Raw genomic sequence first — 20,161 nt, 5'->3', positions numbered from 1 at the left:
TCCAGACTCGACTAGATCAAATAAACTTGATTGACGAAAAGAGGCTCGCGGCTGTTTGCCATGGACAACTGTATCAGAAACGTATGATCAAGGCATTTAACAAGAGAGTCAAACAACAAGTTTATCGAGTTGGTGACTTGGTCATAAAGAGAATAATTCTACCACAAGGTGATCCTAGGGGCAAGTGGACTCCCACCTATGAAGGACCATTCGTTATCAAGAAAATCTTCTCTGGAGGAGCAATGATACTCACTACTATGGATGGAGAGGACTTCCCGCAACCTGTGAACGCAGACATAGTCAAAAAATACTACGCATAAATATGACCCGCTAGGTCGACGCGCCTAGGCAAAAGTAAGGGCATCCCGGCAAACCAAAAGGGTTTGGGCAAAAATTAGGGATATATATATAAAAAATATGTACACCCGTCAAGTTGAAAACCCGAAAGGGCGACTTGGGCAAAAAAGGGTATCCTGCTAGACTGAAAACCTGAAAGGGCGGTCTAGGCAAAAGTTAAGGATTAAGCGTACGACTATGTCTTGTTCCTATCATTCATCAATCAGATACATCTACAACAACAAGTTCAAAGGGTTCAGATCAGCTCAATCACTTTTCTCCGACAAGCATGGGATGAGATGCCCGAAGACATAATAGCAATAGCAGAGTGGAAACTCAATAGGATTATTTTTACATAGCTATGTTTCTTTTGTTTTTCTATCTTTTCAAAAACACACAATATGTTTCATCTTGCCTATTTATGGCTTTTCTCAATGCAATTTACTTCTTTCTTTCAAATTTCTTCTTCTTTTCGAATACGCAAACGTCCAATGATAATTTTGAATGAACATATGCATATGAACATGATTATCATCCACTTTCTTTTTCCAATAGAAATAGGTAGTAATAGTCTGTTAGTAGGAAAGGCAAAGAGACAATGTCCGAGGTAATCAAAAGTCCTCCCGTAAATCAATTGACATATCCCCACAGAGCAATCACTAAGAAGATATCTTCCCACAATAAAGGCATGGCTCCCCCAACACGGTTTACATCCCTATTTTCTCTGTATCCCAATCAGGGAATATCAAGTTACTGATCATCCCCCAAGCAGAAATCATAAATCTCCAGCTGAACACCTTTCAAGACAAAATCAAACATCAAGATTAGCATCTGAAGATTTATTTTCTCAACAACATAAATCATATTCGCATACCATATGACACAAACATATTCATACATCGCATACATCGCTGCATAACAAATCCATAACATGCAAAGTTTCTCATTTATTTTGAGATACTCATTACATAAACACATGCATCATGACATAAGAAAACTAACCTCTACTTTTCAGGATATTACTATCTATTTACAAAAGAGTTGAGTCGACACCTTTGACGGTTCCTTAACAATCTATCCTCAAGTATTAAGTCGACACCTTTGACGGTTCCTTAATATATCAAGAGTTAAGTCGACACCTTTGACGGTTCCTTAACAACACACTTCAGATATAAGTCGACACCTTTGACGGTTCCTTATACAATCTATCTGCATATCTGAGTCGATACCTTTGACGGTGCCTCAATGATATGTTTCAAAGTTAAGTCGACACCTTTGACGGTTCCTTAACAACCCACATCAAGAGTTAAGTCGACACCTTTGACGGTTCCTTAACAACACCCCCTCAGTTAAGTCGACACCTTGGACGGTTCCTTAACGACGTATTTCAAATTTAAGTCGATACCTTTGACGGTTCCTTAAATAACCCAACACAGACTTGAGTCGACACCTTTGACGGTTCCTCAACATTCAAACAAAAAAGAGAAGACGGCAAAAGCAGAAATTTCGCAACAATCCATACTCCAACAACTACCAGATGGCATCTACAAGCCCATCTCCGACAAAAGTCCCTCCTTCAGCTAGGGCAAATTTCTTAGTATTCTAGTGTTCAATCATCTTCCACCTTCAGATACCGACCGGCATACAGACCACTCTACATCTTCAGGTTTAAGATAATTGAACAGGGGCAGCTGTCATACCCCAAAATTTGCCCATGCTATTTTTCATACATAAAACCAAATCAAAAGACAAAGCTCCAAAACACACTCTCCTATACAAAAGCTCTGAACTAGGGTTTGATTAATTCAATGGAAAATCATTGAATCAATGGCTCAAGGTGGTTCCATAGGTTCACCAACATCCCAAAGTATATCCATATCAAGTTTCAAGTCAAACAGAGCAAATTTAGTCCCTCAAATCCTGATTAGGTCAACAGTCGACTCTCAAGGGCAAAACAGTCATTATACAGTCAAAACTCAAGATATTTGGTCAACAACATCCTCATAACCCTAAAATCATCATTTGATCAAAGGTTGATCATGATGATGCAAGGAAACATCAGAAGAGTCAAAAGTCAAAAGTTACTATTTTGGGCATGAGCTGAAAAAGTCGATCAAACTTTGAAAATTCGCCAAATATTCATACTTCATCAGAAAAATTCCCACTAAAGCTTATTTTGAAGGGAATTCATTCCTCTATCCAATGGTCCAAGAATCAGAGCTCATAGGTCAATGGTTTAAGAGATATGGCTTCATACATTATAGGTCCTTTTCAAAAGTCAACAAAAAGACACTTTTTTCAAAAGGACATAAAATGAGCATGGAAAATAATTTTGATATGAGACCAAAGACACTGGTTAGAGGACTCTCTAAGGTTTCTAAAAAATCCTAGAACACTTCCATACCTCAAAAATTGAGAGAGATAGGCCTTGTCAAAGTTAAGCTATTTTGGAGGGAAAAATGTGAAAGAATTTGAATATTTTTGCAAATGGGCCTAAGTTGTTTTGATTCAATCTTGATCCACAAGTCATCCAAAGCCTCAAACCCAATTCCCACGAAATTTTGGCTTTTATTTGATTTTATATGAATTTTTTGATCATTTAATATGATAATTAATTTATATAAGTCATGAAAATCAAAATATTCAATTAAAGATCCAACTCCCCTCAAATCCAATCAATATTTGAACAAATATACAATCAAATTTCGTGCACACTCAATTTGGAATGATTGAATCAAATATTGGCTTGAAATAGAAACATATTTTCCAAAGTTTCAATCAAATTTCTTCCTAATAGAAATCAAAGATTCAAAGAGATTTCCTTCAGTTTTATCAACCCTAAGCATTCCTCTATAAGTATATGACCAACCAGAGTGCAAGGGTTCAGAAAAATTGGCTGCAGGAACCCTAATCCCGAGTTCAAGAATTCACAAAAAACTCAAAAACGAATTTGCAACACGGGCCAATTCAAGGAGTGTTATTGCTTCCAATAGGTTCCCTGAAGATCACTGAACGATCCCCAGTCACTTTCGAGTCACAAATCTTCCAAAATCAAGCACTATGGATCCCATGCTTTAAGACATACGCTAGTATGGTGCGCTTCCTTTTATCAACCATCAGATCTCATACTCAACAGATCTAACGCTTCCAGACATGAGGACACATCATAGTCCACACGCGTGAGTCACACACGATTACAAGCTAAGTTTCCCAATTTTTTTTATATTTAATCACATAAATCTATTTTATTTTATATATTAATAATATATATATTTTTTATTGTTTCCTTTTCTTTTATTTTAATAAAAAAAAACTTCATATATATTTTTTTTCTCTCAAAATCTTTTTTTTATATATAATAATAACTATTATTATTTTATTTTATTTATTCACATATTTATCCTTTTTTATATATTATTTAATCTATTTAATAATGTTTATTTTATTTAAATTATATGATTTTTAATTTATATTTAATTACTTAAATGCTTTAAGATTTCAAAAATTCTTAAAAAAAAATTATATTACACTCGATTTAATTTTATTATCCCGATTTAATTAATTAGGTCGCAAGACCAATAATTAATTAAATCTTTCGCATTTTCTTATTCAATTCGTACCCTAATCAAGGTTTACGAAGATCATTCCCTACACTAAAAAATATTTCTTTTTTGTGCATAAGCAGGGTTAGCCATATGATTTCTCCCGATCACGCGCCTTCAAGAAAACCCGAAGTTAAGTAATTTTATTTAGTTTAATTTAAATTATATTTGATTTATCTTTTAAATTAGGGTTTGTGTCGCCTTCATCTTTTTTTTTCTCTGCCTTGTTTCTTTCAGGGTTAACCCCGAAGTTTCCCGCCAACCATATCAGATCAAATCCGAAGCTAAGTGTCTATTTACTTTATTTATTTTTAAATTTAATTATTCTTTATTTTTAGGGTTATAATGCTTGCCTCTGAACCGATAATGCACTCACCCTATTTCTGTTTGCCATTTTTCCGCCTTTTCAGGTTTGCCAAATGTCAAAGCCTCGCATAGTCGGTAACCCTAAATTTTGCCCTTCGTTTTTATTTTATTATTACTTGTGTCAAACCCCATTGGGGATCCGCTGGTTTCATTGTCCCCTTCCCTTTTATTGCTTTATATTACTGCGTGGTTAGTAAAATAGGGAGTGCAACCCTAAATTAATCAGAATAACTAAACACAAGATAATATAATCTGAATTGAATCACATGATTGGTGCACACACGCACGCTTTTGGGTAACCCTCTCTGTTGCCTGTTGCCTGTTGCCTGTTGCCTTCGTTTTTTTTGCAGAATAAGCCACGTCCCTCGAATACGAGGATACCTCAGCCATGTTGCCTCGATAAAAAGGTCACGACCCTAAATGATGCTGCCTTCGATACACAAATGACCTCGACCCTCGGAAGTTGCCTACGGAAAAGGCTGAGGTATCTTCTGGCTGCCTACGAAAAGGCTTATTCTGATCCTTGCCTTAGACTACCTGCCCTTCTATGGCATGGGACAGTCTTATGGCAAAGGATATTTCGATGACCCTTAAACCTCCAAATGAAAGGCTTCCTGCCCTCTTATGGCAAGGATAGACCCTTTCGCTCTGAAAGGCTGAAAGAACAGATTTCTCAAATATAAGGTAAATTGCTCTTAAATTGCTTTGCCTTGCTCTAAATATTTTCAAATATTCTTTCTCAAAATTCTTCAATATGGCTACGCTCATTTACGAGCTAAAGTCCATATCTTCTTCTTCTACCTTTCTGAAACAAAAAGAGCAAAGCAAGTTAAGAGCCCATGGATAACCATGGATGCAAAGGGTGCCTTACACCTTCCCTTTGCATAATTACCCCCCGAACCCTATTTTATTTAAAAGGTTTTTCCTGTTCTTTTAGCCTTTCTAATTAATTTGGATAAAATAAAAGTCGGTGGCGACTCTTGCTTTACCGCACATTTCGATCGATAAAAGTCAGTTCACCGTGTTACAACTAATTATAATTTTAAATCTTCAATTCCATCAACTTTATCAATTGTGTATTGGTAGATTTGTAAAGGATCCAAAAGGTGCGGCACATAAGGTTCACTAAGGGGAGACGACGTAACATGTTGCCCGCGTCAACTTCCTAGTCGCTTGTTTATTAGAATAAGCATCCATCATATGGTTATGACGCTTATTTGTCATATTGCTTGCCTTCCTGTGGAAATATGGAGGTGATGTGTCCTAGTTCATAACGGTATGAGTGAAGGAGTCAAATGGAAATAGTCACGTTCCCAAAAGAAATAAGGGAAATAACAATCCATTTCCGTGCTCTTCAAAATAGAAAGTGTGGAATCTATATCTATATAAGGTAGGGATGACAACAGGTAGGGTCGGGTGCGAGTTTTACACTACCCAGGTTCGCACCCGAAATCACCACCCGAACCCGAACCCAAAGGCTATTCAGGTGAAAAAATAACACCCACACCCGTTTGGTTTGTGTTTTTTCACCCAAACCCGAATTCATAGCAAAATATATTTTTTCCTACAACTTTCCATATATATATATATATATATATATATATATATATATGACACATCATATGAGAATGACATTTTATGTGAGAACATGCGAATGAATCTGAACCATTACAGTTTAAAATAAATGATAGAGATTATGTGCCCATCTTTTTTTCTCTTTCCTCCATCGTTTATTTTAATAATGGAGGAGAGAGAAAAAAGATTGACAAATAATTTCCACCATTTATTTTAAAATCTAATGGTTCAGATTCATTATCATGTTCTTGTATAAAAATGTCATTCTCATATGATACATCCTCATACATATATATATATATATATATATATATATATATATATATATATATATATATATATATATATATATATATAAGCGAGTGTGATTTCGGGTTTCTCACTACCCAATCCCGCATCCGAAATATCGGGTGACACCCAAACCTGAACCCAGTCAACTCGGGTTTTCACCCGTTGACTCGGGTTCGGGTGCGGGTGGGCCCCGCGGGTTTTGGTGTGCCTGCCATCCTTAAATTTATATTCTTGGGATCCGAGACCCAAGCCCACGAGTTTTTTATAAATACATAAATTTTGAGGTTTAAAAGAATATTCAATTTATTACGCAAATATACCACATACAGAGCTTTCCACCATCTATGTGCGGGTTTGCTCTAAACACCACAACTACACTAAAAACTACTAACAACCCAACACAACAATGGGTTGTCACGTATTGCAATTTTAGGAAGTACAGTCGGTGTCTGCCAAGCCCCCTGTAGACTCGGGTCACCACCACAATGTTCGGCTAGATTGTTATCCTCGTGTTCAATTCCTCTGTCTATCATGGTAAAGAATAAGGTATCAACTCTGGCCAATGATGAATCTAACACCGAGGAGAATGCCATGAGAGAGATGCGAGCGTCCATGGACGACTTACGCCACAAGAATTAAAACTTAGAGGATAAAGTTCTTCACTTCTAGCAACGCTGGTAATAATTACAATATCAAATCTTCAATCTGATACACCCAAAAAGCTTCATAAAAAAGCATTAAATTCCCTAATTTACCTTATATCTACCACTCGCACTCAATATTGAATGTTGAGGACTACAACAATGGGGTCTCTTGGTTCAAGGTTGAAGATGACTGGCTATCTTGAATAAACTCATACAACTTCTAAACATGACTAACTCAATCAACGCACTATGAAGTTTCTATATCGGCTTTACTTGAGAGAGAAAGTGTGAAAGAAGAACATTCAATGTTTTTCTAGATTTCTAAAAATATCGTTTCTAATTATTTTCAATTGTTAAAAAACAGCTATAACTACTACTATTTTGAGAGAATGACAAAAATGATTTATACATGATGTAGAGGTTAGGCACAAAATAAATGACAAAAATGACTTGAATTAAGGTTATAAAATATGAAAAATAGCTTGTTTGTTTCTGTCGCATCCCAATTTTTGACCCGTGTATTTCAGTCTTAGTCATATCACATCTGTATTTCCTTTAATTTAGTTGTCGCATATTCTGCATATTTTTGAAATGAAATGGACTTTTAATGTTGTCATAATTTGTATTTGCATCTTTTCGTATTTCATTTATAAAAATAAAATAAAATTCATGTCATCGTTGTGTAATCTTTTTATCAAGTTTTAAGTTCATTCATTTGAAACACCATGTGATTACTTGTGGCTATTGTATATTTTGTTTTTTTATTATTTTTATTGTCATTTATATTATTAATTAGTTATTATTAATTATTATAGTCACTTTTATAGTTTTTTTTTTATTATTACTATTGTTATTGTTACGTGTCTTGTTGTTATTTATGTCAAAAGAAAAAAAGAAGAAAAATTGTCTTTGTGGTTGTTTCATCAAAACAGAAAAAAGAGTCAGTCCACTATGTTGACCATAAGCAACAGATCCCTTTCATTGTTACCATCCCACTACTCTCCTATGCTGCAAAACTCTGCATTCTCCCTGCAGGAAACAAACAAAAATCTGCTCCAAGCCAAAAGAAAAGTGTCCAAAACCTCTGCTCCAAAGCTAAGTCACAACGGTCCAAATATTTCACCCAAATGGTTAAACATGACCTGCATCAAGAAAGTTAAGAAACAGTCACCACATATGTTCAAAATTCCATCTAATTTCCCCCCAAAGGTTTACTTCAAGCCAGCTATAAATGAGACCTTCTCATTCACAGCAAGGGGGGGAAAAAACGGAGAGAAAGCTCTGCCAAAATTTCACTCTCAACACACTTCCATCAACTCACCGAAACATACATTCTGCCATTCCTTCAATAAACCAAACCCACACCTTCACTGCATTTTCTAAATCTCACCACAGCTCACAACACTCAACCGATCCAACCTCATAATCATACTTAACCTCACACTCAGAACAACAAAACCCTTCACACTAACTTTCTTCACATCCACCCTCAAATCCTCAATCATCAGCGACCCTTCTACTCTTCACAAACCCAGCGCTTCAACACAACCTCTCATCGAATCTTCAATACTGACCTAACTCAAATACCACACACCGAACTTTCATTCAACCTTCCTCGAAACCGCACCATCAACGCAACCAAACAACAACTCAGCAAATCACACACAGCAACGTCACAGAAGCATCGGAGAAGAAGAAACAGGGGAACTCAGATCAAAGAAACGGAACCGAAGCAGAGCAATAGGAATCGAGATTACCTTAAGAGGACGTCACCTCCGAGAACATTCGGAGTCGGTATTTATTGATCTCTCCGCTTTTAACCATTGCGATCTGAATTCATAATCGTTGAATCTATGTAATGAATGTTGCTGCTTTGTTTGTTGTTTATTGTACTGCTTTTGCTTGTTGTTTGAATCTGAAACTGAGAGAGATTCTGAACAGAGAACCGTGAAAGAACCAAATCGAGAGAAGCTGAGATCCGAGAGAAATCAGAAGTGAGATTAGCGAGATCGCATGTGAGACATTGAGCGTGAGAGAAGAGTGATTGAGAGATCGAGAGATGTAATAAGAGGGCGTTGATTTCTCTGGTTTTGTTTTCTCGATTTTCATGGTGAAACGCATAGAGAGGTAAAACGTGTTTGGTGAGATGGAGAGAGGAAGTCTCGTTTTATTCTTTTTCTTTCTAACTGTTTTAATGATTTTTTTTATTGAAAAACGTTTTTTTTGAGTGAAACAAGGACCAAGTGGAGCGGCCAACATTAGGTTCACTTAGGGTTTTCAAATTTTTTCCTCTTAGCAAACTGTTGGGCCTAACCCGATCCGGGTTCATGTGAAGCCCCTTGCCTCAACTAAATTTGTTTATGCACCCTCATATTTTACCTTCACATTACCCCATTTAATTTACTATTTAGTTTTTTTTTTTAGTTTTAATAATTATCTTAATCTCTAAAATATGAAATCAAAAAATATGTTTATTTTACTTTATTAGCTTTCAATACATATATGTTAGAATTAGAATTTTATTTTCCCTTTTAATATATAAGATACCAAAAATATTAGATTAATCTCAATTCAAAATCAATAAATCTTGGTCCAACGCCAAGTCGATACAAATAAACTTCTCGATCCAACGTCGAGTTTTCTTTGTTACAAAAATATTTTCTTTAAACCATATCGAAAGATCGAGTGACAAGAAGTGTACACCTCTTGAATACCTTGATCCTTTGAATCAAAACACCTTAATCAAATCAAAGTGATCAAGTGACAAGAAGTGAACACCTCTTGAATACCTTGATCCTTTGAATCAAAACACATTAATAAAATCAAAGTGATCAAGTGACAAGAAGTGCACACCTCTTGAATACCTTCGATCCTTTGAATCAAACAATAAAAAGCTTCCTTAACCAAATCAAAATGATCAAGTGACAAGAAGTGCACACCTCTTGAATACCTTGATCTTTTGAACTAAAACATCTTTAATCAAATCAAAGTGATCAAGTGACAAGAAGTGAACACCTCTTGAATACCTTGATCCTTTGAATCAAAATACATTAATCAAACCGAAAGATCCTGTGACAAGAAGTGCACACCTCTTGAATACCTTGATCTTTTGAATCAAAACACATTAATTAACTTGGACAACAAGTGACAATGGGGCTAGCTCCCGTTCAATACCTTGGGTAAAGATGCGCTAGGTGAACACCTATGCTCAATCCTTTGCTAAATGTCCCTTTAAAACACAATCTCAACTTCATTCAACCTTTTTTGCCTTATGGCTTTTAAAACTCTTTTCATAAATGAGACACTTAGTCAATTTCAAATGCGAACATACTTCCACATGTGAAGATCGAATATCTTCCACGCGAATGCGATGATGGCCAAAATCTCGTCTCACTCTTGATTTAGTCATCCATTCTTGTAGTGATCTCATATCCATGTGCGCGTAGTATTTCCATTTGAGAGCAATCGAGTACCTCTCGCTAAAATCAACCAACAAACTTTCGTGGTTCTTCGCCCGAACTACGATTGCTCTGACTTTCCCATTGCACTAGGGAATACGTAGGCACAAGATACAAACGTCTTGGCGAGCACAATAATAAAAAATCATTTCTTTTTCTTCATAATAATAAAAACCCTAAAAACATATCCTTCATCTTTTCTCGATTAATAAGCTAAAGAACGCAAACAAAAACACTAACACTCAAACACTAAACTAACTAAATGGGTCCCATCGAGTACGATGGAAGTGAGGGGTGCTAATACCTTCCCCTTGCTTAACCGACTCCCGAACCTAAAATTTGGTTGCGATGACCATCTTATCCGTTTTCTTTTTATCCGTGGGTTTTATCGATATTTTCCCTTTCCTTTTGGAATAAATAAAGTTCGGTGGCGACTCTGTTGTACTTCGAATGCGCGAAAGCGCGTCGAGTCACATTTTTACCGCTACAGAAAGTGGCGACTCTGCTGGGGAAATACAATCCTAAGAGGGTCAACCCTAGTTTAGTTTGTTTTATGTTTGAGTGTTTGCTTTTGTTTGTTTATACTTGTGTTTTTTATGCTTATGTTCTTTATATTTATTCTTGTACTATTTATGTTTCTTTACTCTTGCTTTACCGCTTTTTATTTTATTTCTGTATATACTCATTTGTGGGTATGGGAATGATACTTGAGTGAAGCTCTCAACCCGAGCTTTTGAAAAACAAGAGAAAAAACATAAGTTAGGAGGTGGTTGTGTAGTGCTAGTCCCCAAGGTGAACACCTTGAATGGCTAATACGAAAACCCCACTTGGAGGAGACTTAGTCATGAAATTTGTCATAAGATGGTTCACCCATCGCATGGCAGAAATCTGATTTCGTCGCTAACTCCAAGGACCTTTAGAACCCGTTCCATCTATGGTGATATAGATATCTCTACTATCAAAAACCTTAGAGCTAACCTTGTGAGGGGATTCTTGGGTGAAGAACTTAGAACTGTCCTAATTTAAGGAGCCCTCCTTGATAGGTTGTTCTGTTACCATGCTCTACATCCAATATTGCATGCCATTGTATATCATTTGCATCATGCATACATCCACGTTGTCCTTGTACCTCATTCCAACTGTCTCTTTCATCCAGTCACCATCAATCGTCAAGTTGATTCCTCGACACATTGACTAGAAGCATGGATCCGAAGATTGTGGAAGAGCTTCAACAAGAACAAAAGTTGTTGCGAGTGGAAATTAGCCAGTTGGGGGAGCAGATGAATCATATCATGGGAATTTTGAAAGCCTTGCTGAAAGAAAGAAAAATCTCTCTACCGATCATTGCACCAGAAGTGCATGCTCCTGTAGCTCAAAGGCAATATCATCCGGTGGTTGCTCAAGTGGAAGCCTATGGCCCGTCTCCTATGGATCTTCCTCAACCCTCCTTCTCAAAACTTCCTGATCAACAATCTTTGCCTATCCCTCAACAAAGTCAAGGAAATCAGGGGCAAGACAAGGATCTGAACAAAGCATTGAGGAAACAACAAAAAAGGCCCCACCGCTCTGATCCTATTTCAATGATGAATGGTGAAGCTCCTCAAGGTCAAGCTGCTAACCAGAATCAAAATCGTAATAGGAGTCACTTTGATCCTATTCCCATGTCTTACACTGAGCTATATCCTGTGTTGGTTCAGAAAGGGCTGATTACGACAAGAGCTTATATCTCTCGAAATCCTCTCCATGAAGGTTTTAGATCTGATCTTCACTGTCCTTTTCATCAAGGTGCGGCCGGTCATGATTTGGAAAGATGCTTCCCTCTTAAAGCAAGAGTCCGAGAGTTGATCAATGCAAAGATTCTCTCTTTCGAGTATATCAATCCTGATGTTGTCAAGAATCCGTTGCCCGAGCATGACAAAAGTGGCTGAAGACTGAGATTGACAAGCTACTTTCCTAAAGCCAAGTGTTTCAGACAGGATAGCTCCTCCTCGTCACTGATTAGTCACTAGGCCTTGTTTCTTTATGTTTGCAATTTCCTTGTTTTGTTTCATGTACTGCATTTAAACCTTGTTTGTTCCTGAATGTTTGGTTTTAATGAAATAAGCATCGCGTATTTTGATTCAATCCATTGTGTGCTTCTTTATGTTTTATCTTTCAGGAAAAAAAAAAAAACAACAAAAATAGATCTCTTTTTCACTTTCTTTATCAAGCTTTTGTTTATGCAAAGATTGGAGGGAGGATGATGAAAACAAAATACCCAAGTTGTTGAATTGTATGCTTTCAAATAGAACTTTGCTGATGATGTACAGGCATTGTTTCCACTCCCCAAACACTGGAGAAATAAGGAAGTTAATCCCTTGTCGACCCCTCTGAGCCTTCGAAGTTGAAGTTTCTTTTTAAACGAAAAAACCCGTAATTTAAACCTGGGGCAGGGTAGTTCTCAGTTAATTAGGATATGCATTCAATTTTAAGAAAATCATTAAATACACCTTTCAATAAGGGTTTCGATCAAAAGTGACCAAGATGGTTATCATTAATCATTTTCAAGGCAGTCACTATCTTTCAAATACAAAAAATATTTCGAAAAAAAAGGAGCCCGCTAAGTCAAAACCTGCGAAGGAGACTTAGGCAAAATTGGGGCATCCCGCTGACTGTACTCCTCAAAAAGAAACAGTTCAGGCAAAAGTTAGGGATATCAAAAGAAAAAAGAGAAGTCAATAAAGTCCTTGAACAACAATAAAACGTTGTGACTATCAAAAGGAAGAGGTGACTGCCATCTCAAAGATTCCCTTGGTCTTTAAACTATCATTATTATCATAGGTGCAATTCCAAAGTCTCTTGGAACCTGAATGCATAAATTAACTGAGCATAGGATTGAAGTTCATCGCGGAGAATGGGGTGGGTACAAATAAATTTTGAGCCTATATCCTTTGTTTCTAAAAACCGTGAACCAAGCCATGTTACAACCTTCCAAAGACCTAATTGAAGCTAGGTTTATTTTGAAAGCATGTTACAACAAGGTTGCGTTAACCTGACTCCTAAAGATCTTTGCAATTTGTTTGTTTTACCCTACCTTTTGATTTATCCATCACCTTGAATGTCTAGACAATTTTGTTTGGACCTTTTGATTCATTTTTCTTTACATCAATAATATCATTCCTACAATGATTTGATTTCAAAATATGTTTTGAGCATTGCATTAAAATTACCGTTTTTGAATGAACATTTTATTTGCAAGTACTCATCTTTCAAGGAAGTTCAAACAGTCAAGAGACTTGATCAGTGATCCTATCAGGGGCACGTTACTTCAAGATCCTGTTGTTCAAGACCTGTACTGGGGCAAGTATTACCAACATTCATTTCAAGGACTGAAACAAGGATCAGTTTACAATCAGCCAATCAGGGGCATTCTTCTTCAGCGATCCCCAAGCAGTTTATCAGTCCTTCCAAGAGGATCATCAGTGTGACAAGACCATGATTGGCAGTGTTCTTGTGTTGAGGAATCAGAGTTTCGATCTACCCTCACATAAGAGTCTACTTCAGTTGTCATAACCAATTACATTTCATTACATTCACATCTCATGCATAGAAAAATTCAATGTCATGCATAAAAACCAAATTCATACTCATTTGCATTCTTCCAAGGTCTCGTTGTTATCAAACATCTTTGTCATACCCCAAATTTGTCCTACCCTTAATTTTTAACTGACTTAAGCATCGCATTGATACGCATCTATCCATTAGGGTCATCTAACAAAACATGCATCATTAACCAATAAATCTGGCATGGGATCGATGATTTTGAAATGTCAGTGTTCATGAGGGTTTGAGGTGTACATAGCGAATAACGCTGATTCATCTAGTTCTCCTTAAAGCGTGAGACTGTGAAAGTGGGGTTTGGATCCATGATTATTGTGGACTCTTTTGTCATTAAGCTACAAGGCTATTTTCACCAAGATCAAACAGTTAGGGTTTATTTCCCTGGTTCCTTCAATACATTATCATTGAAGTGGTTTGAGATACAAGTGCTATGGTATAAGGGATTTAGGCTTTTATCATCAAGAAACAAAAATTGTTGAGGGATGCGTGTTGGAAGCATGTTGGAATACAGATAGAAAATACGGATGAGATAGTTTGAAAATTGGACATGATCAAGGTGTCTAAAAACCAATTTCTTTGGCCATGATTAGCTGGAACTTGAAATTATCCAAGAATTCTTATACAAGAATTATTCATATAAAAATGCATTCAAGAGCTTCAAGTCCATTCAAATTCTCAAGCAATTTCCCACCATTTTTCTAATCATCAAATGTCATCTTTCATATATTCAGTAATTCAAGTTCAAGCTTTAAATGCCCATTCCATTTGCAACTACAAAATCCAAATTCAAACTACATTACAACTTCTCAAAATTCAGAATCCATTCTCAAAAATCATTCTATACCAAATACACCGTTACACTTTCGAAAATCGCATTACATTACATCGACATCAAGAATATTACACAAATCATTTCATTCAAATACATTCCTGAACTTATCCTAAAGACTAAGGTCTCCCATTGCCTCTTCCTCCTCGAGCTCCCGTCGTAGTCTTTCCAATTCTTCCCATCTTCATGAATAATTTCCGTGCCCAATGAACCATGTATTGTGTCTTCAAGCCAATACCGTGAAGCATACAAGCCTGCTGCCAAAACCGAGCCGCATAAAGAGCCATGATCAGCGGAGAAACAGAACGAGATCCCTTCATAAAGCCGACCCTTTCAGCTGCACAAAAGAAGAGAACAGTTTAGAAATGATCTCACAGAAACCTGCAACAAAATTGGATTCAGAACAGTGTCAAATTCTCATTCAATGCACAATTGAATTCAGTTCAAGAACAGTTCAGCAAGTCTAGTGTGTTCAAATCAGAATCAAAACAGGTTTCAAGTCAATACACTGGCAGTTCATTCATGATCAAATCCATACATTTAAAACCACAATACACCAAACCAGTTCTAACATTTCAAACAATGTCATACCCCGATACCGAGACTACAAGTTCAAAACACATTCACTCACTGCACACACATTATCTCAGCCTGTTCATTCAGATTTAAGATACATCCACAGCACACCCACCATGTACAAAATATTCCAAAACAGTTTCCAACAGATGTGCCTTGTATTTCAAAGTAACTACACTAACCAAGCAAATGGACATACCAATTGGAATAAGCATACCATGAAGCCTTGCGCGAAGCTCTTTGCAACTTCGGAAATATACCTGCACCAATTCCCAAATCAAATGCATCAGTCCACACCAATTTGAAAATCCAGAAAAAAAGTATTCAATATGTCAGCCCTGCATTCATTCAAACACCATCCAAAATTCAGGCATTTCATAACAGTTTAGTCCATCCACAGGGATCATACCACATTAACGCATCTACCTACATATACATCATACCACAGTCAAATACAATCATACAAAACTGATACATTAATGAGCCAGTCACAAATACATATAGCCCTGCATAGTTTGTTAAAACATCCCTAACAGCATTCATAACAGAATTCTCCCCCATCCAATTCCTAACTGTCATAACCTTTAACTAACATTTCAACTCACAGTCACTAACCAACTTTCTCTAACCATTCTAACCTCTCTAAAATACCCTAACAGAACCCACACTAACTAATTGTTTTCCCAACTAACTGAGTTCTGATTTGTAACTAACTGAGTTGCTAATCAACTCAGTGAGTCCAGAATAACTAACAATAACAACTGAAAAAAACAGAGATAACCAACTTCTAACTGATTCAATCCAAGCCTTCAATCTTCAACAAACTCCCCTCTAATCCAATGGCTCTGATCTCTCACTCTCTAACCGATTTCTCACCACCTCAACCTCTATTTAAACAGATTTCCCTCCAATTCATAAACCTTCACCACCATTTTTATCACACACACCATTTTCACATTCTCCTCTCATCCATCTTCATCTTCTCCACGCCATCACCTTCATCTCCATTCTCTCATCTTCACCACCTATCATTCATCACTCATCTCTGCAACTCCATCACATTCTTCATCCTCATTCCCTCATCTCAGAATTTTCTCAATTCATTTTCCATCATCTCTCTCCCTCACCTTCAACCGAGCTCAACCTTCATCCCTTATCAACCACCTCCATAACTCTCTGAATGACTCTGTATCAAGCTTCACTACCTCTCACGCTCAAAACTCAGAATAACAACACATACAGCACGCAAAAGAATCAAAAATAGAAGAAGGAGAAGAATCGGATAGGGAAAGGGAAAGAGTAACGTTAATGCTTACGTGAGTTTCTCGTCATCAACATCTTCGGATCCACCGCGATTTCGACCTTCATTCTTAGGCGTCAACCTTCTTCATCTTGAATTCAGCGCAAGAATCATAGCCTCATCCTTCTTCACCCTTGTTTCACCTCCTCCTTTCATCAACGTTCATCACCACACATCACGTACAACACAAAGACGCAGGAGACGATGAACCGCGAGGGAAATCGGAGATCGAATCAGAGAGGCCGAGAGACATGATGATGATGGTTTCGTGTTCTTGACTCGCGGTGGCAGAGAGAGTTGATCGGAGACGAAGAGAGGAGACTCGCCGCCGCTGCTGAAGGAGAAGAAAAGGATCTCGTTGAAAGAACTTCAAAGGTCATATCTCTTAACCTAATCCTCTTTCAATTTTATTTTGTTTTCTTTTTGGATTAATTAGTACTCTTAATTGACCTAAGATTTTCATAATAACTGATATTAACTGAGATTAATGAAAACTAATGACATTTGATTTGAATAAATTGGTGTTAATTGAGTAAAAAAATCTGAATGCTGGAAAAGTCTTGGATCAACGTGGGCCTGATACGAATCATTATTCACACCCCATTGTTAGGCCCATCACACCGCTTTTTTTGACATAAAAAAAATGCTGGAAACAAAAACAAAACTTCACTTGGGCCTTACACGATTCTGGCATGCACCTCCACTACGGCCCAACACATTTCTTTTTCTGCCAACAAAAACGCCCCCGGGCCAATTCCTTTGGGCCCTGCGCCCTATTACCATGACACCATGTTTTCAGATCACACCCCCCTGTTTCCCTTAATATGTTTAGAGTTTAATTAGTTTTTTTTCTATTTTCTTTTAGTGATTAAAGCTAATTTTTCTACCATAATTCTTAGGCCTCAATACCAATTTTGACACATAGAAAATAATCACAAGAAATATTAGTTTAGGCTAACTTTGGTTTAATTCATTTTTGCTTAAATCTAATTCAATTTCTTTCATAAAAAATGATCATTAAAAAATACTAGTTTTAGGCTATTTTGTTTTAGTCTCTTACTTGTAACTTTCTTCATAAAATCAATATAAAAAGAATTGTTAGTTTCAGGCTATTTTGTTTAGTCTTTTACTTGATTCAATTTCCCTCAAAAAATCAATAAAATAGTAGTATTTTAATCCACTTTTGTGCTATATTTTGACTTGTTCTTTTTCATGCCATTTTCAATATTCTACTTACCGCTTTATTTTTCATGCTTCTTTTAAATCCTAACCTTAGGTAGAAACCATGATAACATTAGGTAGAAATTCCCACTCTTGCATTCTTTTTTTCAACTTTAATTCACCTAACAACTACTTGACTAATTTCCCATAAAAAACACCAAGAAAACTCATAAAAAATGACTAATAAATACTTTGACTAATAAAAAGGGAATGGAAGCTTGTAACTTCTCTTGCTTAAGGGATGTGCGAGTGCTTGTGGCTCCCTTGCTTAAGGGTTCCATTCAGGCGTAAGTTCCCAACCTCTAAAAAACACAAACCAAAGAGTAATTCGAGTTTCCCTTGCTTAAGGGATTTCCTCGAAACGCTCAAACTCTCTCTCTCTTCTCTCGCTTTCTTAAGGGCACCGTTATTTCCGCTCCATTGCATCCTAGGCTGTCCCCTTGTGCAAGAGCGCGAACGTTAACGCCGCCCAATTAAAAAACACAAAAACAAACAAAACTTTTGAGCCGAACTACGGCGCTCTGATTCCTGAAAAGGATACGTAGGCATCAAGTCGCGGGGCTTGAACGAGCACACTTGTAAATATTTCCTTTTTTTCCCCGTATTTCTTTTGCATTCATTCGCATGTAGACATAGACATAGTACACACCCTTTAGATAGAAACAAACATAGGTGGATACCATCGAGTACGATGGGCGCGAGGGGTGCTAATACCTTCCCCTTGCGTAACCGACTCCCGTACTTTGATTCTCTGGTCGCAAGACCCTGTTCCTTCCTTTGTTAGGTTTTCTGATATTCCTTTCCCTTATGGGATAAATATATTGGTGGCGACTCTGTTCATTTTTCGCGAGCGTGCGACAGCTGGCGACTCTGCTGGGGAATACCTAAGCAAGTCGATCCTAGCCTTTGTTTGTTTTATTTTATTGGGTGTTTATTTGTTTTATGTCTATATCTTATATATATGTTTGCATGTTTATTTTCTGCTTGCATGTCATGTTTATTTCTGTTTGCACATCAGGCATATGGATTATATTCTGTGTTCCTTGGGGTCTTCTGTTCTGTTTTGCAGGTGGGGGGTTGTTTGAGGTAAAAGGCCCACTACCCAGGCCAAGTGACACATAGGATTAGCGTGGATGCTCATGTTGACTACCGTAGCGCTTGCTATGGATGAGTTCAATATGGGGTACCACAACTGGGCGAGGTTCTTTCATGGAACACTGTGTCTGGCACGCTTGTTGCCTCAAACACTTTGTACCCCATGGGAACTGTAGACCCTAGTGACCATTAGGGACCACCTGTCTGTGTCTAGACTACATACCTGTGAGATTGGGGTGGGACAGGAAACCTTGACTCCTACATACCTTTGGCTCTTCATGTTTGAGGTCGGACCTTTATTTGGTCTGTTCTCATGGTGCTTGATATTCTGGTATTCCAAAAGGCGTCGAACCTTTGATCCTGTGACATTTGGCCTGTACAGAGGTTTCATATCAGTTATTCAGAGGATTGTACAGTGGTTACTAAGATTATATGGACCTTGATCCCATGCCTTTGCATTGCATACCATCATTGTTTCATCCACTTCATTTGTGAGGGATCCTAAAGTCTATTTCCGAAAAAAAGAATGAAAAAAAAAGAAATGGAAAAGCAAAAAAAAGGGAAAGAAAAGAAAAGATATTCTATACAAAAAAACAAAAATACAAAAAGCTTTGATTCCAAAAGAGAACAAAAAGTGTGAAAAGACTTTAGGATCTCTCATAAATGAAACATGCATTCAAACTATCATGCATTTCATGGTTCTCTCAGATACTTATGGGACCCTTTCTCTTCAGATTTCAAGATCAACAACAAATTTGACTTCTCACCGCCACGACTCTAAAATCAACTATGGAACAACTCCGTGAGGAAATGGATGAGATGAGGGAACAAATGGGTCATCTTATGTTGGAGATGCAAGACTTGGTCCATAATCAGGATGCACTAAAGGAGGAAAATAGTCAGTTGAAGACTCAATTGAGCTTGGTCATGGAATTTCTGAAGACGGTATTAAGGACGGAAGGTGATGTTGTTCCTGTTGCTGCAACAGAAGTTGTTGATTCCTTCTCCCCAATAGGATCTCTTTTCACTCATGGGATGCCTCAGGGAGCTCTCCCTCAATTTCAAGTGCCATTGCCTCCACGTCAAAATGTTCATGCCCCTAGAATGAATCAAGGAGACCGGATGTATGGGAAAAAACCTAAGATGCCTCAGAGGGTTCTTGATCCGATCCCGATGCCTTATGCTCAGTTACTTCCCCGCTTGCTGGAACTTCGGTTGGTTGAGCTACGCGATTTGTCCATGCCTGAAAAGCTTCCCCCCAGTTTTGA

General features: G+C 37.3%; 1 long non-coding RNA gene across 1 annotated transcript; it reads right to left on the bottom strand.

The window, feature by feature from the left end:
- Window positions 1-14,733: 14,733 nt before the first annotated feature.
- On the bottom strand, window positions 14,734-17,003 carry LOC131647118 (uncharacterized). Its single transcript, XR_009297742.1, has 3 exons — window positions 16,594-17,003; window positions 15,477-15,537; window positions 14,734-15,038 (listed from the first exon to the last, which is right to left on the bottom strand). It is a non-coding gene; the product is annotated as an uncharacterized LOC131647118 (long non-coding RNA).
- Window positions 17,004-20,161: the final 3,158 nt, after the last annotated feature.

Source organism: Vicia villosa, linkage group LG2, assembly GCF_029867415.1.
Source record: "Vicia villosa cultivar HV-30 ecotype Madison, WI linkage group LG2, Vvil1.0, whole genome shotgun sequence".
In the NCBI taxonomy this organism is placed as follows: Eukaryota; Viridiplantae; Streptophyta; class Magnoliopsida; order Fabales; family Fabaceae; genus Vicia; species Vicia villosa.
This window is presented reverse-complemented; position numbering and strand designations above follow the sequence as displayed.